Genomic DNA, 17,848 nt, shown 5'->3' on the forward strand with positions numbered 1-17,848 from the left:
ATGAAGTTGACTGTGACTGTGTGGGTCATACACTTCTGATTGTCATGTATTACTTTCATGATGCACGAAGTTGTTGATACAAGACACAAATAGTTTAGATAGCGATAAACAGTGAAAAGTAAAGTAAATGCTGCGAAGTTTCAATAATTTTCAAAAAAATGTATGGTTAATAGTAAACCAGCACCTAATTCTTAAAACAAAAATATTGTGCTAAAAGCAGATACTTCTGGACCAATTTAAGGCCGCCATGCTGATTGCAGAATAAAATCCATCATGGTGTCTACCCACAGCTGACAAGTTTTTGATACAATAAACATATAATGTTCTTGCTCTTTTTATTGATAAGAAGTAAGTTAATCATTCTTTTGCTATTTTTTTGCTATCAAATTCGTAATCAACAAACTGAAACCGCAACAACAAAGAAACACGATTGCCATTTATTGCCGGGTTTCTGTCAAATCAACGACAAGGAGAACCTTGTCTGGGCTTTTGTGCCTATAGTCAGTCATATTTTGTGATTCATAACGAACGAGAATGAACAAATGCCAAATATGCTCCGTCCCGTTTGTCACCGCGTTTCCACGGCCAGCGAATTGCTGGTATGGCTGCACAATGCCGTACTGCTGAAAGATTGATTTCATGAGAAAATGTATGTATACCTATACAAACATATTATATCGTTTGTACGCAATCTAATTGTGGTTACTTTCGGGTCGTGGCTGTCGTCCTCATAATCGCGCCACAACAAAGATCGAAAAAGCTACAGCTATTATCTGAAACCGGAGCGAAAAAGGAAGCGAAGATAAAAAAAACTATTGCGGTCAAAGTGTTCTCTACGGTATGTTTGTTATTGTTATCCACTGGCCGTCGAAGCGTTTCTTTTTGGGTGTTTTGTTCTTCCTTCTACCTTGCGCTACGATCCCAGCGGGCCGAAATCCATTTTGGGAGATTAAGAAGAAACTCTTATCCTTTGACGGGTCTTTTTTACACGACAAATGTACGGCCTGCGGTTACGACCGGCAAGCATTAACACCCTTTTCAGGTAAGCGGTCGCCTCGGTTGCATGAAGTTTTGGCTAAGATAAATTGTTTTCTCAGCCCTTCGATCTCGGCTCGAGTCGAGAGACAAAAACCGCAAACAGTTGATTAATATTCATTGATTCAAAAATGATGGTAAGGTTTTCTCTAAGTTTCAGTACAAATCGATGCTGTCGTACTGCGACGACGCCGACGCATGGCCGCTCAATTGGATGAATTATTTTCGTTTATTGTGGCACCTAAAACGGTCGGTAATATTTCACTCGAACGGAAGAAGAAAAATGGAACCCACAACGATGGCGCTAGTGCGGGTCCGGCCATTTCTCTGATCCAGCAAATTTCTTCACTGGTGGACTCTAGGCAGCTTGGAGTAAATCGAAATGGGAAACAATAATGTTTACGATGATTTATCGCTTTCATCCGGCAGTGTTCCAAATCCGGGCAGCGTAGGTGCTGTTCCATGTTTATGTTACACCTTATGCTTTTTGTGTGTCTTTCAATAAGCCGTATAAACATTCTGTAAAGTCCTATTTGTTCTGCTGTGTACTATGCTATGCTCGGGCGGGACGAGGAAAACGGAAATGGAGCGAAGGGAAGTGATTATTAGCACCCGCTTTTCTTGTTTATTTGTTTGAACGAGTGCTGATTATTGTTGTCGACATCTGTCAGTCAATGAAGGCGGTAAGATAAATTGGACCGGGCGCTGAACACTAACAAACCGGAGTTATTTTTCTAGTGTTATGTTTCTGCCGCTAGTAAAGACATTTAATTGATGCAACAGTAGATTAACACTGCAACAAATAATTCAGAAGCATTTATTTCACGATTTATATCCTATAAGTTTTATAACCATTTCCTGTGCAAATGCTGCACCTCAATGGCTAAATAGAAAATTTGAAATCGTAAATCCACGGTTTAGTAGAATAAAACAAATGAAGGTGTTGAAACATCTCTAGAAAAACTTCAAGTTCAATGAAGTTAATATAACATGTTAGGGTTCACCACGACTGTTGCATAGTGTCATTGAAAAACCTAATTTGCAACGAAAAAATCATTCTTATTTCAAAACAAATTATGTCAACAGTATTGTGGAAAATGATTATTTGTCTGGAAATTCATTAATTGCTAAGTCACACAAAAATTCAAATGGAAACAAGATAATGTATATCATTCTGTGCCGAACACGCATCAGTACTGGACGTGTTTGGTGATCGGTCCGATAGAGTATAAAACAAAAGACGTGTGAACAAGTGTTGGCATTGTTTGCCTGGTCAAGTGAAATAAATCCGGGTTCAAGGTCGTGCCTTTGTGCAACTGTTTCGCATCGTGACTGCCAGCTGGTGCGTAAGCCGATTTGGCTGCTGGCTGGATTGTGCTACAGCAGTGGACGAGACACAAACGAGGAAAAAGAAGAAGCCATCAGTGTCAGCGAGTTGTATCGCTGTGTGGAGTGATCTCACACCTGGCTCGCTGCTGGTGGCTGTTTGGTGCTGCTGTATTGGTGCTGCTGGCTGTAACGGCTGCTACTTCGAACGATCGGACAACCAATCTACTGGAAGGGAGAAATAAAAAGGTACGTGTTCTTGTCAGCGCTAGTGTGCTAGACTTAGCGCGATGGATGTAGATCCCTCGCCTCCCGCGCCACCATCCCCGAACCCCTCTGACCCTGACCCTTCTGTTACCCCCTCCCCTGTACATTCTTCAGTCCCCCCTCGCCCCAGGCTTTACCCAGACGGAGCCCAGGGCAGCTATACTGTTTATTTTCGGCCAAAGGCAGGACCGAAATCGAAAAAGTTGAACCTCTTGCAGATTTCTAAAGACCTGACGAAGGAGTACAAGGGCGTGACCGAAATTTCCAAGGTCCGGCCTAACAAGCTCCGTGTCGTGGTCGGTAACCTGAAAGAGGCCAACGATATAGCTTGCTCTGAGCTCTTCACACGCGAGTATCGCGTTTACATACCCGCACGAGACGTGGAGATCGACGGTGTCATAACCGATTCGAGTCTGTCCGTCGAGTGTATACTGCAAAGTGCCAAAGGGTGCTTTAAGAACAAAACGTGTCCCGAAGTAAAGGTGCTCGACTGCAAGCAATTGCGGTCAGCATCGATCATCGGTGGCAAAACAGTATACACTCCGTCAGACTCGTTTCGAGTTACGTTCGCCGGGTCTGCACTACCAAGCCACGTCTCGATCCACCGGGTTCGTCTCCCTGTGAGGCTCTACGTGCCCCGCGTCATGAACTGCCTGAATTGCAAGCAGTTAGGCCATACAGCCGCCTACTGCTGCAATAAGGCACGTTGTGGCAAGTGTGGGGAGTCTCATGCGGAAGATTCTTGCAGTGTTAACGCTGAAAAGTGTATTCACTGCGGAGAAAATCTGCATGAGCTCTCGACATGTGCGGTGTACATGCAGCGCAGGGATAAAATAAAACGGTCTCTCAAAGAGCGTTCAAAGCGTTCCTACGCTGACATGCTGAAGAAGACCGTTACCACTTCTCCCGTTACTTCGAATCCCTTCGATCTGTTGTCCTCTGATGAAACCGATTCTGACGATTCACCAGCGGGAGCATCTTACGCCAATCCTGGGGAGTCTAGAAAGAGGAAAAATATTTCCTCTCCTAAACTTCCCAGAAAAGGTCCTAAGATTTCTCAAAGTGAAATGAAAGTTACAAACAAACCAAACAGTGCTGCGGAAAAACCGAAGCAAACTCCTCCTGGGCTGGCAAATTTAAAGTCCCAGAAGGAGTTCCCAGCACTGCCAGGAACATCTAAAACCCCAGTTGCTCCTTTTACACTCCCAGTTGATGAAACAAACTCTGGATTAGTGAAATTTTCTGACATTGTGGACTGGATTTTTGAAACTTTCAATGTACCCGATCCAATTAAAATTTTTCTTACAGCATTCCTCCCAACAGTTAGATCATTTTTGAAGCAGTTGACTGCCCAATGGCCTCTCCTTGCAGCGATTGTATCCTTCGATGCCTAATTCAACTGCGTATATGAAGGATTCTATCTCTGTCTTACAGTGGAATTGTAGAAGTATTTTACCAAAAATTGATTCGTTTAAAGTTTTGATAAATAAAAACAAATGCGATGCATTTTCCCTTTGTGAAACTTGGCTTACTTCAAATATTGATCTCAACTTCCATGATTTTAATATTATTCGCCTTGATCGAGACACCCCATATGGAGGAGTACTTTTAGGGATTAAAAAGTGCTATTCTTTCTATCGTATTAACCTCCCCTCGATTCCAGGCATCGAAGTTGTCGCATGTCAAATGACAATACAAGGTAAAGAGCTTTGTATTGCCTCAATATATATTCCCCCCAGAGCACAGGTTGGGCAACGGCTGCTCTTTGATTTAATAGAACTTCTTCCCTCGCCACGTTTGATTTTGGGAGACTTCAACTCTCATGGCGTGGCTTGGGGTTCCCCATACAATGATAACCGCTCCTCTTTAATCTATAACCTTTGCGATGACTTCGACATGACTATTTTAAACAACGGTGAAATGACACGTATCCCGAAACCTCCAGCGCGCCCAAGCGCTTTGGATCTATCCTTATGTTCGACGTCGCTACGGTTGGATTGCACATGGAAGGTAATCCTCGATCCTCACGGTAGCCTATCTGCCTATTCTTATTTCAATTACTAACGGGTCAACTCGCATGCGACCAATTGACATTCCGTATGACCTCACACGAAATGTCGATTGGAAGTTATACGAGGAAATGATTTCAAAAGCGGTCGAGTCGATTCAACATCATTCACCACTTGAAGAATACAACCTCCTCGTGGGCTTGATTCTCGACGCCGCGTTGCAAGCCCAAACGAAGAAATACCCCGGCGTAACGATCAAAGAACGGCCTCCCACTCCGTGGTGGGACCAAGAGTGCTCCGATGTCTACACGCAAAGATCCGACGCGTTTAAGGCCTACCAGACGGGAGGTATACCTGGCGACTATTTACGGTATTCGGAGCTTGATACCAAGCTTAAAAGCTTGGCTAAAGCAAAGAAACGTGGATATTGGCGTCGGTTCGTGAACGAGACGTCGAGGGAGACATCGATGAGCTCTCTTTGGAACACATTCCGAAGAATGCGGAATCGCGTAACGGTCAACGAAAGCGAGGAGTCTTCAAGTAGGTTTGATTTTGCCAGGAAAGTATGTCCGGACTCTGTTCCTGAGCAAAATATTGTTCGCGATGCGTCTCCGGGCCACGACGCGATAGAATCACCTTTTACGATGGCAGAATTTTCAGTTGCCCTCCTGTCCTGTAACAATAACGCGCCTGGATTAGATAGAATCAAATTCAACTTGTTGAAGAATCTACCCGGCAATGCCAAGAGGCGCTTGTTGAACTTGTTCAATAAGTTCCTGGAGCAAAACATTGTACCGCAGGATTGGAGGCAAGTGAAGGTGATCGCCATCCAAAAACCAGGGAAACCAGCTTCTAATCACAACTCTTATAGGCCGATTGCAATGCTATCCTGTATCCGGAAATTGATGGAAAAAATGATACTCCGTCGTTTAGACCACTGGGTCGAATCAAATGGTCTACTATCAGAAACTCAATTTGGCTTCCGCCGTGCCAAAGGGACGAATGATTGTCTTGCGTTGCTTTCAACAGATATTCATTTGGCGTATGCTCGTAAAGAACAAATGGCGTCTGCGTTCTTGGACATTAAGGGGACTTTTGATTCCGTTTCTATTGACATTCTTTCGGGTAAACTTCACCGACAAGGATTTTCTCCAATTTTGAACAATTTTTTGCACAATTTGTTGTCCGAAAAGCACATGCATTTTACGCATGGCGATTTGGCAACTTTTCGCATTAGCTACATGGGTCTTCCCCAGGGCTCATGTTTAAGCCCCCTTCTTTACAACTTTTATGTAAATGACATCGACGAATGTCTGGCAAATTCATGCACGATAAGACAACTTGCAGACGACAGTGTAATCTCTGTTACAGGAGCCAAAGCTGCCGATTTGCAAGGACCATTGCAAGATACCTTGGACAATTTGTCTGCTTGGGCTTTACAGCTAGGTATCGAATTCTCTCCGGAGAAGACTGAGATAGTAGTTTTTTCTAGGAAGCATGAACCTGCTCAGCTTCAAACACAATTAATGGGTAAAACGATTTCTCAGGTTTTGGTACACAAATATCTTGGTGTCTGGTTCGACTCTAAAGGCACCTGGGGTTGTCACGTGAGGTATCTGATGAAAAAATGTCAACAAAGAGTGAATTTTCTTCGTACAATAACCGGACAATGGTGGGGAGCCCATCCAGGAGACCTTATAAGGCTTTACCAAACAACGATATTGTCTGTTATTGAATACGGGTGTTTCTGCTTCCGCTCCGCAGCAAACACACATTTGATCAAACTGGAGCGAATACAATATCGTTGTTTGCGTATCGCCTTAGGTTGCATGCAGTCGACCCATACGATGAGTTTGGAGGATTTAGCTGGAGTACTACCATTGAAAAACCGCTTCTGGAGCCTGTCTTCTCGTATTCTAATCAAATGTGAGGTCTTGAACCGTCCCGTGATTGAAAATTTTGAAAGGTTAATCGAACTTCATTCTCAAACCCGTTTTATGACATTGTATTTCAATCACATGTCCCAAAATATTAACCCTTCTTCGAATATTCCAAATCGTGTCGACTTATCAAATACTTCTGATTCTACTGTGTTTTTCGATACATCCATGATAGAAGAAACTCGTGGAATCCCGGATCATTTACGCGTGCAGCAGATCCCTAAAATTTTTTCCAATAAATATCGAAACATCAACTGCGACAATATGTACTACACTGACGGATCACTTCTTGATGGGTCCACTGGCTTCGGTATCTTCAATAACAATTTAACCGTCTCCCATAAGCTCGATAATCCTGCTTCTGTTTACGTCGCAGAATTAGCTGCAATTCAGTACACCCTAGGGATTATCGAAAAAATGCCCACGGACCATTATTTCATCTTTACGGACAGTCTCAGTTCCATTGAGGCTCTCCGATCGATGAAAGATGTTAAGCACTCTCCGTATTTCCTGGGGAAAATACGGGAACATCTGAGTGCTTTATCCGAAAAATCTACTCAGATTACCTTAGCGTGGGTCCCTTCTCACTGCTCGATACCGGGTAATGAGAAAGCGGACTCTTTGGCTAAGGTGGGCGCAACAAACGGTGATATTTATGAAAGACCAATTGCCTTTAATGAATTTTTCGCACTTGTACGTCAGAATACGATCATCAGTTGGCAAAATGCTTGGACCAGAGGGGAATTGGGAAGGTGGTTACATTCCATAATCCCCAAAGTATCGACGAACCCGTGGTTCAAGGGGTTGGATGTAGGTCGGGATTTCATTTGCGTGATGTCCCGGCTTATGTCCAATCACTATAGATTTGACGCGCTCCTCCGTCGTGTTGGGCTCGGGGAAAGTGGTATCTGTGCCTGTGGTGAAGGTTATCACGACATAGAGCATGTGGTTTGGTCATGCCCTGTACACCGTGACGCCAGGTCTAAATTAATAGCTTCCCTGCAGGCCGAGGGTAGACAGCCGGCTGTTCCTGTTCGTGATGTCTTGGCGAGCCGTGACCTATCCTACATGTCCCTTATATACGTTTTCCTGGAATCCAACCACGCCCCAGTCTAGTCCCGTTCCCCTCCGTCTACACCCAACAAAACGACAAGAACACGTTTGAACCTTAAGCACAAAACCAGCAACCAGACCCCGCACAATAGAACCAGGACCCAAGGACTACGAGCCTCTGTCCCAACTCACGACATCGTGGCTCAGCAGAACGAATCCATACATGCCATTCGACGATTGATTATCAGACGACCATTGAACAACAAAACACTGATTGGAAATCCCATGCTAGTTTTAAGTTAGACTTAATTTCAGCTCGTAGTCGGCAGCGAGGATAAAAAATTTGCTTTAGTTTTTAAGTCATCAGATATAATTGGCGCCGTTAAACATTAAATTGTATTTGTGCCGTGTCAAATAAATGTTATGTGAAGAAAAAAAAAAAAAGATAATGTATATGGTGTCGCGCTGTATAACCTTTTCCAGTTCTATTCGGTTGAGAATTTAATTATGTCAATTTTGTTGTTATTGTCATTTTCAACTTTTCGGTCTCCTTTATTTAATTATTCTTTTCGAAATTTGGTTGACAGAATAATATAGAATATAAACCGGAAATGCACTCTTTGGGCTGTATATAGGGGAAAGGGGGGCAGTTTCGGACAAGAGCTTAAAAAACAAATGGTGCAATTTTCAACCAAACAAAAAATATAAGTGAGTTAGCAGCCCTTCCACCAGCAGCTACCATATAGTTTGACAGCTCTTGGTTGTTTATTACTTACGAAAACAACACAGTGCCATTTTTCATTCATGTTTTCAACCGTTTGAGCTTGAAGTTGTAAAGATTTCTCTAATTTCTTTGTGAGAGATTTAGAAACTCAAGTACACCAGCTTAGTTCGATACTAAAAGGTAATGAAAAGACGTGATAACAACGGGGAAACAAATATCTTATTTATTAGATAAAATTAAGATTTATCTTCGGATGGTAGTGGGGCACATTCGGACATCGTTCATGGAGCACATTCAGACACCTACCAAATTTGTATTTGATTGTTGCAAGCATCAACGAAGATGAGCTGGGAAGAGTATCTAACGGAACAATGTCTTTGAGACACGCTTCTGATACCTGCAGAATTAAAAAAGGTACCTTGGTCTGTCGTCTGAAAAAACTAAAAAAACGGAAAAATCAGAGAACTTCTCGTCTAAAAACTCAGATCAACAAGTATTTACGAACGTGGAAGAAACATTTCTAGAGAAATATTTGATCGAAAGTTCCCATATGTATTATGGAATGACGTACCGTATACCAAGGCGATTGGAAAATTGTTTCACAGTGTTCTGGAATACTTGAATAAGGTTCCAAAGCAGCGTAAGTGAACCAATTTGTAATTGTTTGACAATCACGAATGCCATTGCACTTTGAACCAATCAAATATTGCAAAGAAAATGGCATAGTTCTTGTATCCTTTCCTTCTCATTGCCAGTTTGCTCGGTTTTTATTTTATTAATTAAATTTGAAATAAAAGGATGAGTTTAGAGATTGGTGAAGCATCTGATCTCAGTCTCTGCTTATATGGAAGAAAGAGTTGAAAAACACAAAATTTTTATTAATCTAGAAAAGTTTTTCAACACTGTCCGAATGTGCCCCAGGACTGTTCTAAACTACCTCACACCCCCCCCCCCCCCCCCACAAAGCAATTTTGAAAAATTCAAATTAATCAATCGCAATCGCACCAACGCACACTACTAACACGTTTATATGATGCTACGATGTTCAAGTAACAGCCAGGATGAATTCAGATTTTTTCAAAAGTTAACAAAAAAAAAATCAAGATAGAAAAAGTCTCCGAAACTGCCCCCTAAGGCTGGTTCGGCTCTTGCATCACAAAAAAAGATTTGGTGAATTCCACTCATCCAACCAATTGCCTTCTAACTTTCAGGTAGTAAAATAAAACATATTATTTAGTTTATTCACTGTTCGTTTTATTCAGTTTCATTCACTTATCCACGAACTTTCCTCTTACCACTGCTCAAAGGGTCTTGTTCAACATTTGGACCCACTGTTTCTTTGTGTGAAAACCCCTTTTCTCTTCATATCCTCCTTCGATTTTACCTTCTTGGGATGTTTACAAAGTGCCCGCTTCATGATGGCTCAGTACTTCTCATCAGTACCACTCCAGAACATCTTTCGACTATAGACACGAAACTAAATCCGGCCAGAAAGTTGTAGGACTATGGTGTGACCTCAGAAGTGGAAGTAAACGCCTTTGGAGGCAATGTTTCAAGTAAGCCCATTGATCGTCCGGGTGTCACGAATGGGGTGCTCCGCTTTCCACACGAGTGAATTGCTTGTCAAACCACGTTCTGCTTTCTAACGTCCTCAGGAACTTCTAATTTATGATGAGCGGTGAAGTACTGGAGCCCAGGAAGTCTGCTTCTACATAAGTATCGTCATCCATAACGAAGCAATGTGGTTTCGTCAACGTCTGGGTGTAGAGTTTCGAGCACGTGTTTTCGCCTCTGTATTCGATGCCTTCTGAACTTTGTACGTTACGAATCTTGAATGAGAGTTATACTCAAATACAGTTTTTTAGCCACATCTTTAACTGACCTGTTCGGATTCCTCTTAAAAGTTTGAATTACTCGCTTGTGATCTTTTACACTGTACGGAGATCCAATTTGGCCACTTTTTTCTTTCAGTCGGTGGTCAAATGCTCGTTTTACCGATTTAAAACGCGAGTTGCCGTAGATTGAACCATTTCCAGCTTCCTGCTGATTGCACGATGAGAAAGACTCGGATTTTCAAAATATGTGCGCGAAGTTTCTTTACGCCTCTTCTGTTCTTCCGACTCCATCTTTGCAACGATTGCACTAGCAGCTGAGCGTAGCTTACATATTTTCAACAATACACATTGAACAAATTCCACCCACATGTTCAATAGAGAATACCCAATGAGTAAAAAGTTACAGCTTTTTGAAAATGTTGAAATTCGATTCCGTACACCCTTTCTGCACTATAGAAGATTTTCATACAAGCAAGCGGACAAAAATATTTTCATCATTTCTTCAACACTTTTGGTGTTTTCTCTAGTTGATCGAAAACAAGTTGCTTAAGATCTTTTGATTTTATAAGAGGCGGCTTTTTTAAATAAAAAAGGTTAATTACGCATGGTTTGTTCGGAGTTTAGCCCCTCCTCCCCTTTCAACGTTGCCATTCCATTTCTCATACACTTTGGCCACCTCTAATGTGTAAAGAACAAGTATGTCAAGTTTGGTGAATATCGGTCAAGGTGCCTCAGAGATATGATAGAAAATGTATATACTATCTGGTTTTTCACGTTGATTTTTTTACGAGTTTTTTAACGCGGATTTTTGAAATCACCCGGTTTTTATGCGATACCACGCTAGTTCAAAAAAAAAAAAAAAGGACGGATTTTCGAATTACCGCGGGTTGGGAACCAAAACCGTCTAAGTGTTTATCCAGTAAAAGACTTTTTTACCGCCCTCCTAAAGACCCGAAATGACCGTTAAAAAGGACAATTCGCGGATTTTTTCATTAACGCGGTTTCTCGAATCAAAGTGGTATTTTACGAGGTATGTATCCCCCGCCTTGAAAAACCTGACTATTCATACAGTGATTCTAAGACAAAAAAAAGCATTTTTTTTAAATGCTTCAATTTTGCTCAAAATTTGCAGAGAACAGCGACAGTCTTTTGTTGACGTAGGACTACGTCTAACCGCACTATATCGAGATACATTCTGTGGAAACTAAACCCAAGGTGTAACGTCGGAATGAAAGATTCCAAACGTTAAAACTAATGTAACCACATGATGGATCACAATAATCAATATGTCGTTGGATTGATAAAATGATGGACAATTTTGTGATTCTTCAGTTATCATTATCATTTCATTGTTAAACAGTGAAAATTTCATAAAAGTTTCAAGGTCGAATTTTCACAAACAATGTACCAATCACATTCAAGCACGCCTGACACAGACTTCATGCGTAGACACCAACTGCCTGCTATGATATACTGTATAGCAGTGGCAGAAAAAAAATGACAGAATCTCCCCGTCCCAATAGGTCAACTAATGTTTGCTTCAATGAGCCTAGACTATTTTGATGTCTTGAAGGTGAAGCTTTTTCGGAAAGTTCGTAACCACCTCCACTATCAGACAGTTTTGCGTTCTGCTGTAAGCGTGTTATTAAAACCTATGTCTTGGAGGGAAACATGCTAGCTGGGCAACAGTACTGCACCGAGCAATGTATGAATAGAGCGCTGGTCACGCGTCGCAGATGAACTCGACATTCATTTGTGTGCAGCGAGGCCAAGTGAAGACTACATTGCCTCTGTCGACGCACAGTGAGGCGTGTTGGGTTAATGCGTAGGTATCGTTTTGCGATCTGAAACATAATCGAATTGCCGTTTGAATTGTCATCTTCTTCTTTATGTTTCGTATAGTAGCAAATATCAGAATTTAATATGATTATTCGGGTGCCGCAAAATACGTTGCGCCGCCGGGGACAATAAAATTCTGTACGTGTCAGTAGAGGCAGATAACAGGGTATATAAATTTGGTGCATTTCTACTTGTAATTGAACAACACTATACAAATTTTATTTGCTGAGGCTAATGCTGTGCATTACTCTAGCCCGTTGTAGTTCGTTGTTCTTTGGTATCTTGAAACTGATTAAATTTTTTTCTGATTGATTCTGTATACTGATAAAATGTTTAAATTTGACCTAAATTGAATGTTAACATGTTCATAAAATTCTATTTAAATTTTAAATTTTCTGTGAATATAAATTTTCTTCTAAAAACTGTAATTCGTTATCGATATTTTTTCCATGAGTTTGTAACTGCAGGAAAAAAATAATGTGACATCTTTGCCGCTTTGTGATCGGTGAGTGAGCCATCTTTCACAATATATAATAAAATAGATATAGAAAGAAGTTTAATTTCTACTAAATCGTACTCAATTTATTATTTTATATGCCTTTTCGCGTATTAGGAAAAATTGACTGTATTAGAATGAAAGATATTCATCAATATTAAATAGAATAATTCCTGTCGGCAGCGAGGATAGAAAATTAGCTTTTAGTTATTAAGATATTCTAGAAAGTAAGCTACCAGATATAATTGGCGCCGTTAAACATTAAATTGTATTTGTGCCGTGTCAAATAAATTATAGATGAAGAAAAAAAAAGAGAATAATTTTTCTTCTAAAAGAGAGTGCTGCAAATAAATGATCAAAATACAGACCCAATGAACTAGTTTTAGTTCCAAGCCGTTTGAGGTGTCGCTTGATGAATTTAGACCCGAGTTATTAAAAACATAGTACTGCTTTGCCTATGTTGCCTATACACTATATTGCCGGAACATATTCATATTTTGGAGGAGCTTAAATTGGTTGAAATAAATCAAGAAAACTACAAAATGTGATTAAACGTAACCGCTCATTTTTGGCACATGTGTTTTTTTACTTGATTAATGCAACCCAGTGTTTAAAGTGATTGAAAAAACTCCCAAACAAGTTTTGATGTGCATGTTGCAGACTTCAGAGCATGTGACGCTGTTGACTGTCGGACATGATTCAAATGTTTGAGTGTCTGTATTTCCTGCGTGAGCATTTAACAGAACATTCTAGTATAGCTTGGACTTTGGCTTAGAAGACGGTTGACCATCGGCCCATCAGAATTGATAGATCTACTCCTAGGCTTGTTACTCCTGTTCCCACTCGATCGTTCATTTTGAACCATCTGTGTGAAGAACAATTGATCCCGGACGGAGATCGGGACCCCGAGTTCTCAAACATCGCGCCTCAACTCAACTATTCGAAATCTGTTTTCAAAGTTGTATCTTTTCTCCATCACATTTACCTTAGGCTACCATACGAGAGTTGCGTAGGTTATACGTGGCTTAGAAATGGTGACCTAAGACTAGAGCATTTGCAAGCCCAGATCACTGGAGTTACCTTCTTTATAGCGAAGTCTAGTAGAGCAGTCATCTTCTTATGCAGAATGATTCCAAGTTTTTAGTTTCCTTGCTGAAACTCAATCCTACCCCATTCAATAGCGGCGGAGTGGTTGAATACATGGCAAGATTGTTAATCGATAACTTATCGTAAACGCCGGCGACGATGCTGTCTGTTATCGTTATCGACGATGACGCTAACGTCTTCAGACATTGGCGTCATTGTCAAGGACGATAACGGTATCGAATCAATAACGTCTGATAAACGAATTCGCCTTTTAAATTCACTTTATCTGCTGTCTTGTATAGCAACACAAACAAAGCAGCATTTGGTCCAATAGCAACGGATCGGTTCGTTGGTATTGCATTGTCAAACTTATGAATTCGTTGCTACTCGAGAATTTAAACTTCCTTGAATTGTTATTTTTCCTCAGCGAATAGCAACGCTCGGTGCGGTTATTTCGTTGATTGTCAAGCCAGCTTTAGCAACCGAAATATAGCCACTGGTGCACTTGCTCTGGCATAACAAAAGACGTTAGTGAGCTGATAACGTCAGATAAATATCGTTATCGTCGATAACGTTAATGTTTGAAGACGTAATCGTCAAGGTTAATAACGATAGCAGACGTTATCGGTATCGGCGATGACGATTATCGTTATTATCGTTATAATTATCGACTATATTCTATCGTATTAACAAGCCTGAATACATGCTTCGTTTGGTAAAGGGTATAATGACTGTTCCAGTGGGGTTAATGCTCAGCTTTCTTCTGAGCAGCCAGCACTGCGAAGTTGTGATAAGGGCCGTTTGTATGCGACTCGATAGAACTTCGTCATCAGCATGACCAATGACTTCGTAGCCTAGCTGCGATAGATTGGTAAGGGGAACGTCTACCACCAGTGACCATAACAGTGAAGAGAGAACTTCCCTCTTAGGACACCCCTTCACTGCTGCTACTGTGACAGACGTATCTCCCAGTGCAGCATTGATCTTCCTGCTCGAAAGCATTGTTTGGATCGAGCTTATTGTTTATTTTGTAAAGCAGTGTAAATTGATGCAACGAACGAATCGGAAGCTCCCTCAATGTCAAGAAAACCGCAGACCGCTATCTTTTTACATCTCAGTGACTTCTCAATCTTTGTCACTAGGCAATGCAAAGCGGTAAGTTTACCCTGTGAATAATCATATTGATACTTATGTAAAAGTAAGTCTATCAGGAACTCGCTGCGAATGTAGTTTTCCGTAATTTTTTCCATCAAATTGAGAAGAGTTGACGTCGGATATACAGGTCGGGAAGCTTTGGGCAATGTTTTGTCTTTTTTGCCCGGTTTTGTTATGAACACACTTCGGCGTTCCTCCAGCTGACCGGGATATGTTTCAAAGTAAAGCCGGCTAGAAAAAGGCTGATGACTTCGGACATGATGACTCTGTTTGATTTTTGCAGAAAGATTGGTAGAGTGCCATCCGGTCCTGGTGACTTAATAGGCTCAGAAGTTGATAGAAGCCTCCGTGAATAGTCGACGAGCGAGCACTGCGGAGTCACGTCTAGATCCGTGTATCTGTAGCTCTTCAATGTTCGACCCGGAGGTGACTGTCTTTGCTGAAATCTTTCCAGGAAAGTAAATGTTCATAAGAAGATTCAGCGTTTATTTGGTAGTGACAGTCATTTTTTTTCCTGTATGGACTTCCTCACTGCGACCAGAATCGTAGATCTATTGTGAGATATGCCCGGGTGTCTGCTGTATCCCGCACTTCTGTAAATAGCAGTACCGCTATTGAGAAGTGGCATGCTTATTATTATTGTTCATCAGTGCTTGTGTGTAATGTGCTACTCTTCCTTACACACTTACTGTTCTACTATACCGATACTCGTTCCTCTTGCCAAATTATAACCAATTATAATTCCCTGGAGAAGTTTCGTCGTGCGTCCTTCTGGCCAGTTTTGTTGATAAGAGGGACTTATTTTTTGTTAAGAGGAAGTCATGCAAAGATATTGTAGATTTCAGCGTAAAGGAAGGGTAACTGGTGGGGAGCCTGGGAATAAACCCATGCCTAAGTCCTATTTGACATCGGATGGCCTGGTTCTATTAAGATTCGAACCCATGACCATCCGCTTGACAAAGCGGACTCTGTAACCTTGCGGCTGCACAGCTCCAGTAGTGACAGTCATACTTCCATCTTCCTAGTTCAATTGCCCAAGACTATTCGTATGATCTTTGGATATCGCTTTTTGCAGTAGCGTTGCCTCTGGCAGAGTCTGAATTTGCTCACACAATCGAGCTCTGAATCTCTGTTTGGTTTTGCGCAATCCAGTTGGACGTGATTTCAACTGCCCTGTTGAACAAGCGTTCAGTTTTCCGACGAAGGTTGCTGAGAGCGTCGTTTCACCCATGGTGAGTAGAACATGGTGTAACGGTTTGACCAAAAAGTAGGCGCGGGGTGAGGAAGCGTTTTTTTCACTTTGCAGAATTGTAGACGAAGTATCACTATGCGACAACGAATAACTTTTTCGTGTTTGTTGATTTATCCTTACTAACTAGACAATTGAATACAGCGAATTCAGGTGTTTTGAGTTGGAAATTGTTTCTTAAATTAATGAATATTGGTAGCAAGGTATGTAGCATTGCCATATTTATAATTTAAATGCATCCAAATGATATCTTATGAGATGCGATAATTTTTATGCCCTAGTTGTATATAAACGAACCTACTTGCTGGCAATTTTTTTTTTCCAATATAGCCGATTCTGCTTTTGACATACCGTTACACTATGTCTTTATACATCATGGTTCCACCAATGCACATCACGGTATACTGTTTGTTTCGTTAACGAGCAGTTTGAAGTGAAAGATTTCGTGATCATGTGTTGTAGGCAGCGCTGAAAAATTCCAGCGTTTCTGCATGAAAGTGAAAAATAACGACCATCAGCCTCAGTGCTTTTTTCACAAGGAAATATTTCGCTGTCATGCAACCTTCTTCCTCTATCCCTACGTTTTTTCAGTATTCGTGAAAAAATGAAAGTCCGTCAGGCGCAGTGAAAGCGTGTTCATATGTTATTCACTGTTTAAAATCTTCTGAAAATTTAATATTTTGAGGCTCATTATGTGAACTGTAATGTTGTAAACTCGGTTTGTTTACTGTACAGTAACGTTACGCAACTAGTGGTGAATAAGAAAAATGCTGCCACGAAAGAAGTTTTAGCGTTTTATTATTATAACGATGGCCAGTGCCACGTTGATAACATCATTTTCGTTTTACCAAAGGAACGGTGAATATCATTTGTTTGGATTTTCAGAAGATTTTTTCTCGTGATGGGAACGATGCGCGTGAAATATTTCATCGGAGTGTGACAGCTCGTTTCAAGAGTGAAATTCTAGTATGTTAAAAGAACGCTGCGTTCATTGGAAGTGAAGATTGAAAAATATTGGCTGTGATTTTCACAGAATTCCGGTTGTGAAAACTATTTTTATCAGCCCTGGCTGTAGGTCTCTTGCTGTGATGTCTCGTCCAACTGAAGTTCGAATATTTGTACAGCAGGATGTCCTCGAATCAACCAAATGTTTCTCAAAAGATGGAGTCCTGAAGTGTTGAAGTGTTATCAAAGCGCTACATAGAGCGTGATCTGATACCTCTTGTCTAACAGTGTTAGTAAAAGTTGGTTCGCTCCCTACATTGCATACATTAACGTTGTTAGAAGTATGATATTCAAGCATGTACTCACCTCGTGCGTTGTTATTCGAGCTGCCCTATTTCCTGTGTGCCGTTAGACGTTCGGGCTTCCACCGCTATGACAACAAAATCTTGATGAATGAATTCTGTAATGGAAACAAATTTATTGTTTTTGTTCAACAGAATTGCAGTCCTAGGATTTGACTGTTGGCTGCAATAGATCAACTTATCGTTTGGGTTGGCTGAGCCAAGCATCCTGGTGTCGTAGACTCTTGGATCAGCGTGACGGATAGCTGATCTTTGTTCAACCTCCGACAAAGAACACTGAAATCGTTTTTTGCATGATAGAGATTCATCAGCAGTGACGCTCATAATAATTTAAAAAATTATTTTTTTCTGTCGTCCTTGGGGGAATCCACATTTCACGTGGACAGAGTTGTGACGATTTCTATCTCTTCACCGCCACCACCGTAAATATAAATTCTATAATTGTTATACGGAACATAAGCTGCCTACGTGGAATGTGGATGGTCCCATTCCCCACAACATTTAATGTTAAATTCAAAACTTTTAAA

This window comes from Wyeomyia smithii, chromosome 1 (assembly GCF_029784165.1).
Source record: "Wyeomyia smithii strain HCP4-BCI-WySm-NY-G18 chromosome 1, ASM2978416v1, whole genome shotgun sequence".
Lineage (NCBI taxonomy): Eukaryota > Metazoa > Arthropoda > Insecta > Diptera > Culicidae > Wyeomyia > Wyeomyia smithii.